The sequence below is a fragment of the Belonocnema kinseyi genome, chromosome 4, assembly GCF_010883055.1.
Source record: "Belonocnema kinseyi isolate 2016_QV_RU_SX_M_011 chromosome 4, B_treatae_v1, whole genome shotgun sequence".
Lineage (NCBI taxonomy): Eukaryota > Metazoa > Arthropoda > Insecta > Hymenoptera > Cynipidae > Belonocnema > Belonocnema kinseyi.
In genome coordinates this window covers 143,085,229-143,102,913 of record NC_046660.1, presented here as the reverse complement: position 1 = coordinate 143,102,913, position 17,685 = coordinate 143,085,229, and the positions used below count along the sequence as shown (strand labels likewise).

The following is a 17,685-nucleotide window of genomic DNA, read 5'->3' as shown; positions in this document are numbered from 1 at the left end:
ACTCATCATAACCTATCTAAAAACTCACTTTTTGAGAGCGTAATAGGCTCATAACATGGTCGTTTCGAAAAAAATATAAATTAGGATTGAATTTTGTTTTGAAAATTCCTGATATATCTATATGTTAAATTCAAATTTCAACAAGAAATTTAATTTTTAACTAGATGATGAATCGTCAACAAAAAAAGAGTTTTTAGCAAATTAGTTCAAGTTTTAACCAACTACTTGAATTTTCAACCAAAAATCCAAATTTTTTATTAAAACTGTAATATTTGATATTTTAATCTAAAAATATTTCAATTTGAAACAAAATAGTTAATTTCTTAACCAAAAAAATGACTTTTCATCCAAGAAAATTAGATTTCTGCCAAAAAATACGAATTTTCAACAATATATTTACATCTTCAACCAGAGATTAATTTACAACTTAAGCGATGAATTTTCAAGCAAAAAAGGAAATTTTTAACAAGTAAGTTCACTCAAAGAGATGTATTGAGGTCAAAATAGTTGAATCCTCAACCAAAAAAGACATTAATTTTAAACCAAAAAGTTGAAATCTAGTCCAGTAAAATTAGACTTTTTTCCAGAAAAAATTGATAAAGTTTTGATATCTATCGTACGTGGTTCCATATGGCATCCGAATCAAATATCAAAAGAGTTTCCCTCTAGCCGGTGGGAGGAAACACCCTTAAATCTAACAAACAACCCCCGAAAATTGGTTTTTGGCGATTATTGCGAAAAGCGAGCATCTAACGACAAAAATAGTCCAGTACAAAGAAATAATATATAAAATTCTGAATGAGAATGTTCTATGCATTTTTTTCCTACGGGTCACCGTTCCCGAGTAATTCACCCTCTGCGTAGGGGGTGAGTTTTAGCTCGAAATCCGCACGCTCTTTCTTTTGCATATATCTCGAAACGGGGTGGTTTTTCGCTCATAATGTATAGGACTAAAATTGTAGAGCAGACAATTCTCTATAAATATTGCTTATTAATTATTTATTATTTAAACAATTTAATATTATATAAACATTATTCCGAAAATGTATCAGTGACTCATTTAATGAAAAATTGATCAAAAGCTATGTATATATGTATAATGTATTAAGTAATTAATGAATATGATTTCAACCATTTTTCAATAATAAAATTAATTTATAAATAATTATTTAATGATATATAAGTTTGTACTAGCACTAGTGATAGTAGCAGTAATAGTAGTAGCAGTAGTAGTAGTGTAGTAGTAGTAGTAGTAGTAGTAGTAGTAGTAGTAGTAGTAGTAGTAGTAGTAGTAGTAGTAGTAGTAGTAGTATTCTCTTGCAAATACCTCGAAATGGGGTGGTATTAGGTGAAACTATACATGACTTAAATTGTAGAGCAGACAATTATCTATAAATATTTCTAATTAATTAATTTTTATTTAAAAAATTAAAAATTATATCATTATTTTTCTGAAAATGGATCAATGACTCATTTCCACACCACCTGTGAGGTAGAGCTTGTGGTGCGTTTTTTTTTTGTGGTTTCCCCAGAAGGCCTAATCCATTGCACACTTTCAAATATTTGTTCAAATGTATTTGAAAACTAATACTCGTCATAATCATCAACTGTATCTGGGAGTCTATCTATAGTTCCTTCATTAAGACAACCTGTACCTTGATAATTTAGACACATTAAGGAACATTTTAGTCCAGCTATTATGCATCCACAACGTTTACCGCATCCCATTTTACATGAACAAACGATCAACTTCATTATGTGAGATGGAGCTGGTACCTTAGTAGTATAAACTGGAAATAAAATATTTTTATCTCTCATCCAACCCCACAGTTCTGATTCTAAAAATTTTTCTCGCCATGTTTGAATCTGATGATAGACTCGATAAGTGTTGTCGAGCAGCTTCGAAAGTTGGAGGCAGCCCAGATAGAGATACAACCTGAATGGAAGAAGTAACAGATTTGTTGAGGATTACGTATCTGTACTCGTTTAAGCTTGTTTCAGAATGTTTAGCCTTATATAATGCAAGAATAAATTGCTCCCCAGCAGCTGCTACTTGACAGTGATTAGAATCGGGGTTGTTGACAGTTTTTACAATATCCTGCAAGGATTCATTTTTATTTAGCAAAGTAATTGTTTTAATTTTTACCTGCCCGAAGAAGCCAGAGGTTGTATTGCACCCACTAAATGCGTGAGCAAATAAAATGGATTGCTTACTGTTTTTCAAAGACTCAGACTCTTGCAAAAGTTTCGAACTATAAATGCGGGATTTTACATTTCCTTTTCATTCTTTTAGGAATAAATTATCATTTTCCACAGGAGAACGAGCAATAATCAATGCAAGGAGATCCACATCCTGTCCAACTACAACTGTTTTATTCCGATGGGATTAATTGATGGCAGTCTGCATGAACAGTACATCAGCATCGTCATTAGCAACAAGTGTTTCAAAACTTTCGTTTTGAAATCGTTGCTGTAATTGAGAAATCAAATATGCTTTATTTTTAAGATTATTTAGGAATTTTTCTAGAGGCACAGTTAAAACTGTATTTTACTGAAATAAAATTCCGGGTGAAATATTTTTCAAAAGACGCTGTTGACGTTCAACACTTTTCGTACTGGCTTCATTTAATGAATAACCGTCAAATAAAGGGTTTTTCAATAGGCACGCTACAAAAGTAGACCGATAGTGACAGCAAACGACGCAATTTTTTTCCCGTTCTTTTGACATTTCTCTTCAGTAAGGTTCGCAATTTAATCATGGAAACATATAAGATCCAACAACGAGTCGAAATTATTTAAATTTACTACCGAAATTCGGAGTCAGTGGCCTCAACTTTAAGAGCGCTACGTCCAATTTATGGTCGTCATAATCGTTCTGCCAAATCGACAATTGAGCGTCTAGTGGAAAAATTTGAATCCACAGGTACAGTACAAAATGTTCCCGTGCCAGTGAGACAAAGAAGTGCCCGTAATGTCGAGAATATTGCTGCCGCTAGCGCATCAATTGAGGAAGGCCCAAATCAGTCTCTCACACGTCGTTCTCAAGCGTTTGGCTTATCTGTGACGCCGTTGTGGCGTATTATGCGAAAAGATCTTGGCCTACATCCTTACCAAATTAAATCGACGCACGAACTGAAGCCGCTTGACCACCAGAAGCGACGTATGTTCGTGAATTGGGTTGAGAAACAACTTGAAAATGATCCGGATTTTCATCGAAAAATCATCTTCAGCGATGAGGCTCATTTCTGGCTGAATGACTTCGTCAATAAGCAAAATATGCGTTATTGGTCAGGCAGCAATCCACACGAATTCCATGAGTCAACATTACATCCCAAAAAACTACATTTTGGTGCGGTTTATGGACCAGCGGCGTCATTGAGCCGTACTTCTTCCGTGATGATCAAGACCGGCACGTTACTGTGAATGGGAATCGCTACCGCTCAATGATAACCGAATATTTTTGGCCCGAATTGGATGATATAGACTTGGACAATATGTGGTTTTAACAGGACGGCGCCACAAGCCACACAGCGAATGTCACAATCAATTTATTGAAAACCAAGTTTGGTGAGTGTGTTATCTCACGAAATGGCGCAGTCAATTGGCCGCCTCGGTCGTGCGATTTGACGCAGTTAGACTATTTCCTGTGGGGCTACGTCAAGTCTATGGTCTATGCCAACAAGCCAGCGACGATTGATGAACTTCGTACGAATATCGAATGTGAAATTGCAGCAGTATCGGCCGAATTATGCTTGAAAACCGTCGAAAATTGGGTTCAGCGTCTGGACTTCTGCAAGCGTGCCCGTGCTGACCATGCAAAAGAAATCGAGTTCCATACATAATGGGATCGAATGTACTTTCACATGAATAAAGAATTTCATTTATATCCAAAACCGTTTTTGTTTTATTTTAAAAAACTTTTGTAGCGCTCTTATTGAAAAGCCCTTTACAATAACAACGTTGTTGCCATAATGTTTGCGAATAAATAGTACATATGCATTGTGAATTTCTGCAAACGTGGTATTCTTTGGCCATACTAAACGATGAATCAAATTGCCCCCATCTAAAAATAATTTACATCCGTCCAGGTGTTTCTCATGCTTCTCAAGAGAGGCATATATGTTGTACAATGATGATTTTTTTTGTCTTTCTCATTAGGCCTTTCTCAATGAAAAAAAATCGAAAGTGGAAATGATGACAGTTCGTAATTAAAATACGATTTCAAGTCTTCCTTTGCTTTCACGGTGCAAATTATTCTTTAAAGTAATTGAGAAGTATCAATTTCTACGACATCATCGGCAACTTTTACAGTGGAATTTGACACGGAAATTGCTTTTACTTTATTTTTGCGTTTAATTGTAAAATCCGCAAACTTTTTATCCTCTATCACTTATTTCAGTAATTTTTCGCCCATTTGTACGGCCTCGTGACAATTTATGTCTTCAGAAGCAACAATACCACTCGATATGGACATTAGATTTTCGGAACAAGTAAATGGAAAATTTTGTTGAAGCCATTCGAAGAAAGTTTGGATCCTTTTCGTCTTTTTTAATTCTCGAATCCCTGAGTTCAATATGTTGAAAACTAGTACTGCTGGTAATCCCGCAGAACTTTTCAATATTCTCGAAAACATGATACGCTACTGACAAACCAAAAATCCATTTATTTAAAACACTTTCTGTAAATCCTCGCCCATGTGTAATTCCTCCGATGCTTTTCATGAGCTTCATTAAAGTTTGTTCAATTACCATGTCATACCAGACCAAAATTTGTCTGTACGTCTAATTGTAAAAAAGTCTTCGGTTGTAAAGGTATAGAACTCTGCTTTCTTCATTTTCAGATGTAGTGAGTCCATATCTTGAAGATACAGTTAGCAAGATTTAGCATACAAAAAATGTCCACTTGCATCGAAAATCGGCAACATACTTCTAATGGAATCTAAGTGGAGTTGCCAATTCCCCATACGCTCTGCCTGAATAAAGTGCAATCCAATAGTTACGAGATTAAAGTATTGTATACACAACTGGGCTGTCTTTCCTTTTAAGCGTAACACGTCCAGCTGGATTTTTAACTTCCTATGAATTTCTTCAATAACATCATCATCTTGTACAGAATCGAAACTTGGAGGGATGTTTTTAAAATCTGCAAAAACATTTCAACAGTGCTGAGGCTCATACTCGTCTAGATTAATTTCAGAAAAAATTAATTTCGATAAAGCACAGTATGTTAACAAATGCGCTCGAATGGATCTTGCATAAGCGTGACCTGTGAACATATGAGGCACAGATGAGGAACCAAAAACTGTCGCCCATAAATTTGAAAGCCCACTGCCTCCCATAAGGTAACCTACCGCTCCTAGATAAGAGAGAAGAAAATGAAAGCCCCCTAACCTCATAATAACACTTGAAAGATCATTTTGGGAGGAACAAATATCCTTTGATTTCATATAAAGTGCTTGATCAAAAGTAATAAAACAAGCTGCCTGCAATGATTTTTTTATCTCGTCAGATGCGAATTTTAGAACAGTAAATATTGTAAATTAACAAACGGTAATACAATAACCTGTGATTGCTGATAGGGCAGATTCCTCGTTAGAGTTTCCATAAAACCTTGCCATGACGGAAAGGATGGTACCTCAAAATATTTCCCTAGCATCCAAAGGACATCTTGCTTAGAGGTTAGCATAACATTTTTACAAGTTTCGTTGTAAACCCGACTTTTTTGCTTGGCTAAAAGACTGCATTTCTATTTAGCCTATACGTGCTATATCTTTCGAGGAAGGAAGAATTCTCAATTTCGAAATTCCTTGCGCAAGTACCTTATTTGCAGGTGTAACACATGTATTTCCACCGATTGAATGAAATGTACCTTTTCCAGTTAAACTTTTTACATTGTAATCTGCATTATCAAAAATATACTGAAAAAATGCATCTTTTGCAAACTCAGCCTTCCAAGATTTTACAGAAGATGATTCAAATAATGCGACATCGGAATAGGTTTCACTAAAACCTAAAGCTGACACCATGTGGACAATATTGTGGACACCATGTGGACAATATTGTGGACACCATGTGGACAATATTTCATGAATGAAATATATAGCCAATCCGAGAAAAATAGTAGAGAGAAATGAACGAAGTCCTGTTGCTGCAATTATAGTATGAGCAATTGGAATGGACTTTTTTTGTAACCTATGGAAATTAGTTTTCTTATCTGATACAATAATTGTGTTAAGCAATTTCAATAATGTTCCTGGAACTACTTTTTCTACATCTTCTGTAAAATTCTCAACATCTGGATAATCCGTCATATCATATGGTGTTATTCGAATGTCTTCCCGGATTATGGTTGCTGCAGTCTCAACGATTCTTAAACGTTCCTGTTTTTCATCGTCCAACCGATTCTCGTGCGAAATTTTGAGTAATTTTAATCCAGAACCACGAAAACAGACAACAGTTGGCCTGCCTCGCATTTTCGCAAACAGGATGTTATCTCCATACCTACCCAGCAGTTTTTCTTGCAATGTTTTTTCAAAAATTGTTGATTCATCTGGCAGGTGCGATTGAACTTCTTTCAATAAATCCTGCAATGAGAATTGACATTCGTCACCTTCGTTAATACTGGCGCAAAATTTTTCGAATGCAGATAAAAAATTTTCATCTTCTGGTCGTCCTCTTTTTTCAATTTTTTTGGGTCGATTCGAAGTAAAAGAGGAATAACATCTTCCATGATGCCGTGCTTCAGCTCCTACAAGACAGCTTGCGCTGTTTATTCGATGGATAACATCCTCCCCTAATGAATCAGTCCTTTCTTTTGAGCAATTTAAAATCGTTGTTTTTGAAGTTAGAGAACGAACCTTGTACATAGGTTGCCGTTTACTTGCACATTTCTTATATTCTGCTTCAACGTCGCATTTTTCGCAACAAAAAAAGCATTTTGTTTTAAAACCACAGAGTTCTGTTTTAGAACGTTAAACTTTTTCTTCGTTGCTCTTACCTCTTTTTCTCTCTTAATGTCTCAAATATTTTTTTCCAAAATGTACTTACACCTGCAGTTCTTATGAACAGTTACAGATTCCATCGGACTCAAATTCACAGAATGTTCATCATTGCGGCGTTCACTCATTCGAATCAAAGTTTTAATTCCATCCTTCACAATCACAGTCTCACTCTCATTTAAATTTGCATTACAAATAAAACATTTACTTGTCAATGCCATATCAGAACACACTTTTTAAAAAAAAACTAGCTTCTCGATGCACGTTTATGCTTTGACACTTGACGTTTAACTGGTGCAGGCTATTGCAAGATGCAAGATCGCAGCCACGCTCCATAACCCCATGCTTGAAACAAAGGGCCCTTGTTCTGTTGTAAATTTAGCTGAATGTTTATTTTATCAGATAAGAACAGCTCCCTCATTCCAGAAATAGGTCCATATGAAAACTTCAATTTTTCAATATGCAGTCAAAGCACTAATAACATTAATACTATTACTACTATTATCACTACTACTACTACTAGTACTACTACTGCAACTAATGCTACTACTACTAATACTAATACTACAACTACCAACTTACAGATCATTGAATAATAACTGATAAAAGATCTAATTGTTCAAAAAGATTGAAAATTGTATTTACTAATTACTGAATACATTATACATTTATACATATTCTTCAATCAATTTTCCAAAAACGAGACACTGGGCCATTTTCGGAAAAATGTTGATATAATCTTTAATTGATTAAATAAAAACAAATTAATGTAAAAGATTTATAGGTAATTGTCTGCTCTACAATTTAGGTCATGTATAGTTTCACCGAAAAACCACCCCATTTCGAAGTATTTGCAAGAGAATAATACTACTACTACTAATATTACTGCTACTATTACTGCTACTATTTTAGTCCTATACATTATGAGCGAAAAACCACTCCCTTTAGAGATATATGCGAGAGAAAAAGCGTACGGACTTCGAGCTAAAACTCACCCCGTATTTTATCTACTATTTTTTTGTACGTAACTATTTTTGTCGTTAGATGCACGCTTTTCGAAACAATCGCCAAAAAAACAATTTTCGGGGGTGTTTTGTTAGATTTAAGGGTGTTTCCTCCCACCGGCCAGAGGGAAACTCTTTTGATATTTGATTTGAATGCCATATGGAACCACGTACGATAGATATCAAAACTTTAGAAATTTTTTCTGGAAATTACCTGTTTTCGAGCTAATTTTACTGGACTAATCTTAATAAAAAAGATTACATGTTTACCAAAAAAGATGAATTTTCAAACCAAAAAGACGAAATTTTAACACTATTCTTATATTTTCAACCAAAAAAGATTTTTCAGTCAAGAAAAATTTTGTTAGAAAAATTATAATTTTAAGGGTTGAAATGCAAAAAAAAATATTTCATACATTTTCCGAAATTTTTCGAAGTTTTAAATTATTTTTAACCTATTCAAAACTTGCAAAATTCTTAAATATCTTTTATATTGACTCAAATTATCCATAAAATTGCCTGAAAATCTTCGAGAGTCGTTTTTTCCTGCGATCTCTAAATGCGAAGTCCAAAAATACTTTTAGGTCCATGGCGTATTTTGGGTACTACGGGGACTTGAAATTGTATGTAGGTGTACAGTTAGTTTCAAGTGGGCGTGAATACCGAAAAGCAGTATTTCAACTTTTATCGACCCGTAAAACAACTTTATAAGAAAATGAATTCTTTTTTTAAACATATTCCAGAGAAAATATTAACTTAACGAAATTCAGTACATGGAAAAAATGGGAATGTAGGCTAGATTCTTCGAAATTTAGCAAGCGTAGTACAAACAATTTTACGTATTTTATGTAAGAATTTCATTTGTATTTCTTATTTTCTAAATTACCGCATCGATCTTGCGTAGATAATTTGCACATTATTGCAAATAGTAATCAGAGAGAGTCCCTGATTAATTGAGAATTCAATCAATTGTTTTGCATTTTTCTGAATGCATAGAACTCTTCGTAGCTATTTCCAAATTCAGCAAATATGGTCGGCGGGTGAACTGCTACTGTATTAAGACGAACTTTTGTTTTTTTTTTTAACTGAAGAATTCTGCAGAAGTCGTTAAATTCAATTGGAATCTTTTGCATTTAAAATTTCTTTTTTAATTCTTCTAAAATCTTTAGAATTGACGTTGAATTACTGTAACCGACTCACGTTCGGCCATAGTTGATGAGTTTCGAAATAGATGAAAAGAATTTCAAGCTTTCAGAAGAATTCAGGAAATTAAAAATAAATCAATATATATACTGAATTATTCAAGAGAATTCAAAGATATTTAACATAATTAAAAGCATTATAAATTAATTCGCAGAAATCAAGGTAATTCTGCTGAATTCAAAAGACTATGGAATTAAAATTAATAGAAGTTCACCTGTTGCCCAAAGTAACTGAATTTATAAATGGATTTGCAGAATTTCTCAAAAGATTACATTTAAAAAAACGAGAGAACCTTAATTTAGTATAGTTCACTTTCGACAAAAGTTAATAAATGTGGAAATAATTGAAAAGAAAATTCCATGCTCTTAGAAGAATTCAGAGAATTTAAAACATTTGATTGAATTCCACCTTCGTCAGGGACGGTCACTGACTATTTGTAAGAATGTACGATTTATCTGGCTCACTGAAATTATTTGTGTTATGCTCACCAAATTTCGAAATCGAAATCGCAGGTCCACTTGCGACTAAGTGTACACCTACATACAATTTCAATGCCTTGTAGTACCAAAAATATGCAACGGAGCCAAAAGTATTTTGGGACTTTTCGATTTGAATCTATTTTCTATCTGCCATTACAAGGAACGACAATACACTTGGAACACCCTGTATATATGCAACAACCATCTTTTTACAAAAAAATCTGTACTTCCCCTAGATTGACATATTTTTCCCCCGGACTGATCGGAGTGCTGCGCCATAGTTAAAAAATTTTAAAATAATTTTCTTATTACCATATGGAATATATATACATATGTGTGTGTGTGTGTGTGTGTGTGTGTGTGTGTGTGTGTGTGTGTGTGTCGTAGCCCAGTAGCCGAGTCCGTCATTTAGCGAAGTTCCTAGGAACTTGGCTAAACGGCGCCGAATAGACAGGCGAATCAGGTCAGGTAGTTAGTCTAACGATGGGCCGACTCGTCTAATGGCCAAAGGCCTTTCAGGATACTAGATATATGTATTTCAAATTGCGTTAACTGCTAATTACTTTATATTATTTCTACATTATGTTTGAAATATTTACAGCTTTTAATGCTACACGGAAAAAATCATTTTTACATAAATGATGGAACTGATTAGGATAACGGATATAAATGATAACTGATTTGCTTTGGCAAATTAATACTCAGAAAATGATAATTCTACATTTTATCTGAAATTTTGCGGAAATGATATAAAACTCTGTTCACTTATCGCTTATATCCGCTATTCTTGAATCAGTTCTATCAACTATGTAAAACTTTGTAAAAAACGTATGCGGCTTAGCGGTCAGAAATTTCATTTATTTTAGGTCCAGCTCATTTGTCAACATTTCGGACTGGTACCAGTCCCTCTTCAAGACTCTACAAGGAGCGATACGGAGGTAAGATCGTGAAAGATTGTTTAAAATAGCGAACTAAAAAATAGCATCCTGTTTGGACCAAAGTCAAAAGATTCCAAATAAATTAGAAAAAAATGAGAGAAGACTTGAACATTGAAATGGTTACATCTATGCCTAAAATGGAATATGGGTCTATGTAGGTTATTTTATTCTAGTTTTCTAGTATATAGTTATGAAGCAGATTATAAATGTAGAGATTGTTGTGAAATATTACCCTGAATTTAGAATAAAGTTCTTTTTAGATTTTCATAATAGAGGACACAACCTAAAAACTGCACTCAGAAAATGGTTTTAAATGTGTTTTTGGCAAATCTTTGTTTCTGTTAACATTATTTTGAAACAAGTTTATTAAAAAATTTTGTTTCAATTGTTCTTCCGAAATCAATTTTTTTTAATAATTAAATTTTTGTGTTAAAATAAAGCAAGGACCAACGCAATGACGCGTGGTCTCGCGGTTTATTGAGGTTATGTACTCAGATGAAAATACGTTTAAGGATGTGGGTTATTGCAGTAACGTAGTACTAGAGTTATGTTAGACTATTTTTTATTAGTTTTGCTTAGTAAAAATTAAATTATGATATAAAGTGCTCAAGCCTTGGATGGCTGTACGTAAATTGACTGATTTTTTATGACGCGTTATGTAAATCATTTTAAGAATTTCTCTTTTAGTTTTATTTATTTCTATGGCCATAATAATAGAATTGTTGTAATCAAAAGAGTGAAACATAGTGACGGCATGTTTCCTAAGACTGTTTTAGTACAAAAGTTGTTTACATCTCTTTTATGCTCTTTTTTTCTAAATGTAAGTTCCCTTTGAGTGACCTATGTAGACCCATCCACACTGGTTACAAGTTAATTGATAGACGACGTGCGTTTTATGGATTTTTTCTCTGCGATATTTTTTTTATATGTATAACTTTTGAAGTTTGTTACCAGTTTTAAAAACTATTGATTGTTCTGAATCTTTAAAAATGTGTTTAATTTTTTTGGAGAAAATATCAGTGTATGGGAAGACGATCACTTTTTTTGGAACCACTTCCATTCTCATGTTGATTGTTAGTATTATTATTAACGTCAAAGATATTAGACAGTCGAGGACTTGTCTTAGAGGTTATGAGTTTTTCTAGATATCCATTTTGTATCAAAGTTTTTTTGACTAAAGCTAAGTTTTCTTCGTGGAACCTTTGATCGGCTAGTTTTAGGGCCCTGTCTACCAAAGAGTAAATTACGCCTATTTTTACAGAGATCGGATGATCGAAATGAAAGTGATGGTAACGACCTGACCATGTAGGTTTGCGGTACCAATTTGAGATCACACGTCCATTTTCTACCATTACAGTGACATCGAGAAAGTTTATTCTATTGTTTTAAGTCGATTTTCTAGAGTGAATTTAAGAACGGAGTCAGCCCTATTGAATCTGTCAAACAAGTCATCAATCTTTTCCTCAGGTACACAGGTGAGAATATCATCTATGTCAAACATGCGTGTTCTTGAATTTATGTTCAGCGTTTTTTATACAGTCTATTGCTTTGTTCTTAAAAATATTAGTGAACATCGATTTCGCGTCCAAAGAAATGAAAGTGAAATTATCTGGAATAGTTATGGTTTTAATTTCTTTAATAAAGTCCCAACTATTTTTTATAAATGTGTTAGTTTGGCCTAAAATAGGTTGAATTGAATTTTGTAAAAGCGATGCTATTTTTGCACATAGTGTATTGATGTCACAGTCCCTGAAAGCCACCTGGCCGTACAGAATGAAGCACTATGCAGAAAAGTCTCAGTTAAAGTAGAAAAACCACTCTAACAAGAAAAACTCATCCGAGCGGATGTGCTGCACCGCAGCATTCTAAGACTGGTATTCTTTATTATTTATGTAAATGACATCCATAAGGTTCCCGAAATTTTAAATGAATTGTATGCAGAAAACACCGTACAATTTACTTCCTCCTTGTCAGTTCCGAAAATCTTAAAACTTACTTTTTTCCACATTAGTAGACGCCTTCCCCCTTGGCCATAATTGACGATGACGAGCCTTAATTTACAGGTAAAAATTAGATTGACGTTTGCCAAATATGGTCCATCTCGTGCTAGACTACCCCTACTTATCATCCTAGAGCAAATCAAATTGAAAATCGTAATCAAGATCTAAAAAAGGTCCTGTATATTTCGTAATCTTAAGTTTTTCCACCAGTATAAATGTAAATATTTTTCGACTTTACATTTAGGTTTAACTTACGTATTTTACTCTGTTTCACAGAGTCAAGTTAGAACGCCTCAGGCGACGAAATACCTTGTGGATTGATGTCCGCTGAATTATATTTATGGTTATAAATTATATTTATAACCATGAATCATATTTGGAAAACATCCATTATTCTTGTTTTCGTCGCCTGGGTGTTCTAAATTCACATGTCATTCGACTTAGAAGGGGAAGCTCTCTTCTGAGACATTTACTTTTTGATGAGGCTATAATCAATCAACAGCATGTTAAGAAGAATTAGACACGTGCCCCGCCTTGTTTGCGAGTTGGCCCTTGTTTAAGATTCATGAGTTTGAAAATCACGGTTACCGCGGCTGCTGAAGGTCTACCAAATTGCGCACGGTTGCTTTCACTAAGCGCCGCTGGTTCAGCGGTAAAGAGTCTGACTATTGACCACGCTTCCGCCCGTTCAAATATTTTTGTCGACATTTCTTTTCGCATTGTAAACATGTCAAATAATCATTTTTTATTCCTCCCGCAGCGATTAAATTTTGTTTTCAAAAATAGTTTAATTATTGGGAAATAAATATCATGCAGATACTTTTTAAATCATTTATTTGTATAATGGTAATTTATTGTTCTTTACATGTTTGTGATATTTATTCCCCAATATTTAACTATTTAATACAAAATTTAATCGTCGGTAGAGCATCAAAAAATGATTATTTGGAATGTTTAAATTTGATAACCACGGCGACTGTGATGCTCAAACGCTCACAATTCTTAAACAAGGACCCACGTAATAAGAAGCCGGGATACATGTCTAATTATTTTTTTCGTACTATTAATTTGATGGTAGTCTCTTCTAATAGTCAGTGTCACAGAGGCCTTCCCCTTGTTAGAGCTATATCGCCGCACTCCGTAGAAAGTTAATGTCCCCCGGACAACTGACAGCTCAAGCGCGGCTTCGATGTTTTTTCTACGTTTGTGAGTTGTACGTGACCAGCACGACCATTTCGCGGAAGACTTCACCGAGCGTCGACGACAAACAGATTTAGGCTACTGGCAACGGGTGGTCAGAAACGAAGAGGTGCCTAGCCAAATAGTAGTCCCCTCTCTCTCTCCCACCACTCGAGTGGCTAACCTGACGTGAGAGATGCAGGGGTAGTTCAGAACGGAGGCAATTGTACCTTTAAATTTCTTGAACGGAAAAACTTTTTTTATATGTAAAATATTGGCCTCAAACTATAATAAATGCTAGAGCTAGCAGTAAATCGCGTTCATGTATATTTTTACATCTCCCAGATATTTTAACTATAAAAAAAGTTCTTAGGTTCAAAAAATTTCAAGGTTACAAAGAAAATATATCAAACAATGGTACCAGTTTTAATTTCTTTGAATATAATTTTTGGCAAAATTCCTACGTAATAAAGTACATGAACGTAGTTTATGGCGTTCTAATACATTTTCCAAAGTTTCAGTCCGATATTTTATTTACAAAAACAGTTCTTAAGTTCAAGAAAATATTCAGTGAACTGGTAAGATGAGGCCGGTAATATAGGTACACTGTCAAAAATGTCGTTGAAAATTGTAAGACGGTTTGTAAACGTTTTACTATGATTCATGCGTAATGCTACAAGTTTATTGTGAAGTTGCAGCGATTACCAGTGCAAATTCACAATATTTGTATCAATTTTACCGTCAAAGTGTAATATTAACACAGGAATCAGTGGACATAAAAATACCAATGATTAACGTGCTAAATTTCAACCGTATTATAACCGATATTACCGTGTCCTTTTACCAGGTTTCTCTAAAATAAAAAAATGCACTGTAATATAATTCACATGGAATGTGTAAAAAAGCATAAGAATAGAAATTTTACCAGAATTTTGTAATTTCACTGCAGAGGAAATAAATTGTCAGGCGGGTGTCACTCGACAACACAACAGCGCGTTTGCGTGTTTTATATATAAAATGTAATATATTTTAAGTATTGCATCCGTTCCGCCTATATGAGGTTGGGATAAATTTATATTGCCATAAGTGTTCATGTTCTGATGCGCGGTTTTATAGCCATCAGCCTTCTAAACTTTATCTCCTATAACTACATAGGTAGGTTAATACTGATATATGGTAGATAAGGTGAGTAGAAAAAGTTCCTCCTTGAGTGTGGTATTTGTGTAGAAACAGAAAAGAATGTTCTTTGGAATAACTGAAAGTATCATATTTATAAACAGACATCTTCAATTAAGCAATTATAATATTATGTCAATGCGGAGGTTCTGCGTCTCTTTGTCTCGAGATGACCTTTGAAATTTTACATTGACAGTTCAATTTTACAAGAGGAACGTCAAATTACACTGTCTGAGAGTGACCTTTCGGGATATTTCCTTTCTATATGTGATTTTAAAGTATCACATTAATTTTCAACCATTGCAGTAAATATCCCACGTTAATCACTGGCAATTGTATGTCCACTGATTAATGCGGTAATTTTCAACTACTTTTTTTATGGTGTATTTGAGTGTGTGACATGCCTTTAAAATTTAAAACCACCCATAACTATAGTCACAGAAACTTCTTCCTAAGGTAATGTAAAAGTGCATGTCTTCCGTGTGTTCTCGCTTTCCGCTTTAAAGTTAAAAACGCAATGTTTTGTCCACCTTTTATCAACATTTAAAAATGATTTCCCAATATTTCTAAGGATTTAAACAAATTACGCAAAGATTTCAAAAAGATTCCATACGATTTTAAAAGATTATTTAAATAGACTTCTCAAAGGTTTAAAAAAATTCAAAAAAGTTTCCAAAATTCCACAAGATTTAAAGAATTTCAAATATTTCACAAAGATTTAAATGATTGTTTAAATAATTTAAAAGGGTTAATAAAGATTTCAAAAGATTATTTTTAAAATTTGTTAAATTTTTCAAAAAGTTCAAAAACTCTAAAATATTTCATAAGGCTTTGCAGATAACAAAGTTTTCAAAGATTCCAGAGGAATTGAAATGTTTCAGAAATACCACCTTGATCACAAAGTTTTAGGACTCGTCACCGTGTGACACTCCAGTTTGGCCGATTTCAATTTTTCTTTTCTTGTTGTGTTGGTAAAAGCCTCATTGACGTTCTGTCAAATTTTCAGCTTGATAGCTTGACATTTGTTGAGAGGACGCCATATTGTGTACATCTATCTTTGTGTGTGGTTTCGATTTTTCACAAAAAAAATGTCATCGACTTTGCACAATGTCATCCTTATCCGTGAGCATTTGGCTAAAAACGAAACGAATACCATCCAACTACCACTGAATTCACCTGATTTGGCTCCCTGCGACTTTTTCCTATTCGGTCGACTCAAGAAACCGCTCTGCGGGACACGCTACAGCTCCTGAGATGAGGTCATGGAAAAATCGAAGATGGCTTTAATGGCTATACCGCACAACGATTATAAAAACTGTTTCGAGGATTCGATCAAGCGCTGGCATAAGTGCGTTGGAGACGATGAGGAGTACTTTGAAGGGAACAATATCGATTATGATGAATTAACTTGTATTTTTGATTTTTAAAATAAAGTCCTAAAAATTTTTGATCAAGGTGGTATTTCGCGCAGATTTGAATGGTTTTCAATGAATTTCCCAAAGTTTCAAGGATTTAATCAAGCTTTAATGCCAAATTTAAACAATTTTTTTGTAAAAGTCATTTATTTTTCCAAAGTGCTTTTTTTAAATTATTGTTATTTTAAGTTGAAGCAATAATTTTATAAACTTTAAACATTAAAAAATATTTTTTTATAAAAATATTTGTATATCATATTTTTGATAAGTAAAACTCTTTATACAAATTTTTTTGGTTTAAATTTGGAAATTTTATAATTCGGGAATTTATTTTTCGGATTCTATATAATTCGAGAATTAAAGTATTTATTTCATTTTCCCGCTTTTATCCAGCTTAACGATTTATTTATTTTAACTTATAAAGGAAAATGAATGAAGGAACGAGTGAAAAGGAAAAGAAGGAACAGGGGGCGAAGATGCAAGTTAGCTAGGCCCCCCACCGATTCCAATCATAGGATGCAAGTCACCGGCAGCGCCGTCACTTTTATAATAAATTTTAGCAACGTTGGAGCGGATATCCTCTATGGACATCTGTTATGGTGGCTTTGTGTCTTTTTATTAAAATAACTTCATAACCTATTATTCTCTTATATCCAAGTTGTCCATTCCGAATTTTTATTTTAACCCTTGAAGACCTACTGGTAACTTTAGTTCCCAAAAAACTCATTCAAAACCACTAATTAAATCATAAAAGGTTAAAAATACACGAGGAGAAATACATTTAATGCTCTCTTATCTCTAGAAAATTGCAACATTAAACCTTTTTTCTAGTATGTACATTATGTTTGTTCAAAATTGTTCGACGTTAAATTGTTCGCCAGAAGTTATAATAACACTATCCAACTTCAAGTCAAGAAATGATTCAAATCACCCATAAGCTTATAAGTTTTAATTTTTGAGAAATACAACTAACCAAAAAGGATGCCAAAGTGTACGCGTTTTTTGTAGATCTAAAGGGCGCGTTCCCTTCGATGGATAGGGGGAGGTTGTGAGAGGCAATGAAAGATAGGGGAGTGAAGAGGGGCCTGATCGAGAGGGTAAGGGAGGTATATGAGGAGACGCAGAGAGTGAGAAAGGCAAGTGTGGTGATAGAACAGGTGTGTGGACTGGGGAAGAAGTTGTTCGCAGATGATTTTGTAAGGAGAACGAAATTATCTGATTCCCTAGTGATGAGTGCCTTATTTTACTGAGTGGTGGTGTGTGTGTGTGTGTGTGTGTGGTGAGGGGGGGGGGG

The 17,685-nt window shown here is 34.1% G+C and overlaps 1 protein-coding gene across 1 annotated transcript in view; it reads right to left on the bottom strand.

Annotated features, from left to right (window-relative positions):
• Window positions 1–17,685, bottom strand: part of LOC117171548 (ATPase H(+)-transporting accessory protein 2) — a 125,771-nt gene that overhangs the window by 73,861 nt on the left and 34,225 nt on the right. The window lies entirely within an intron of this gene.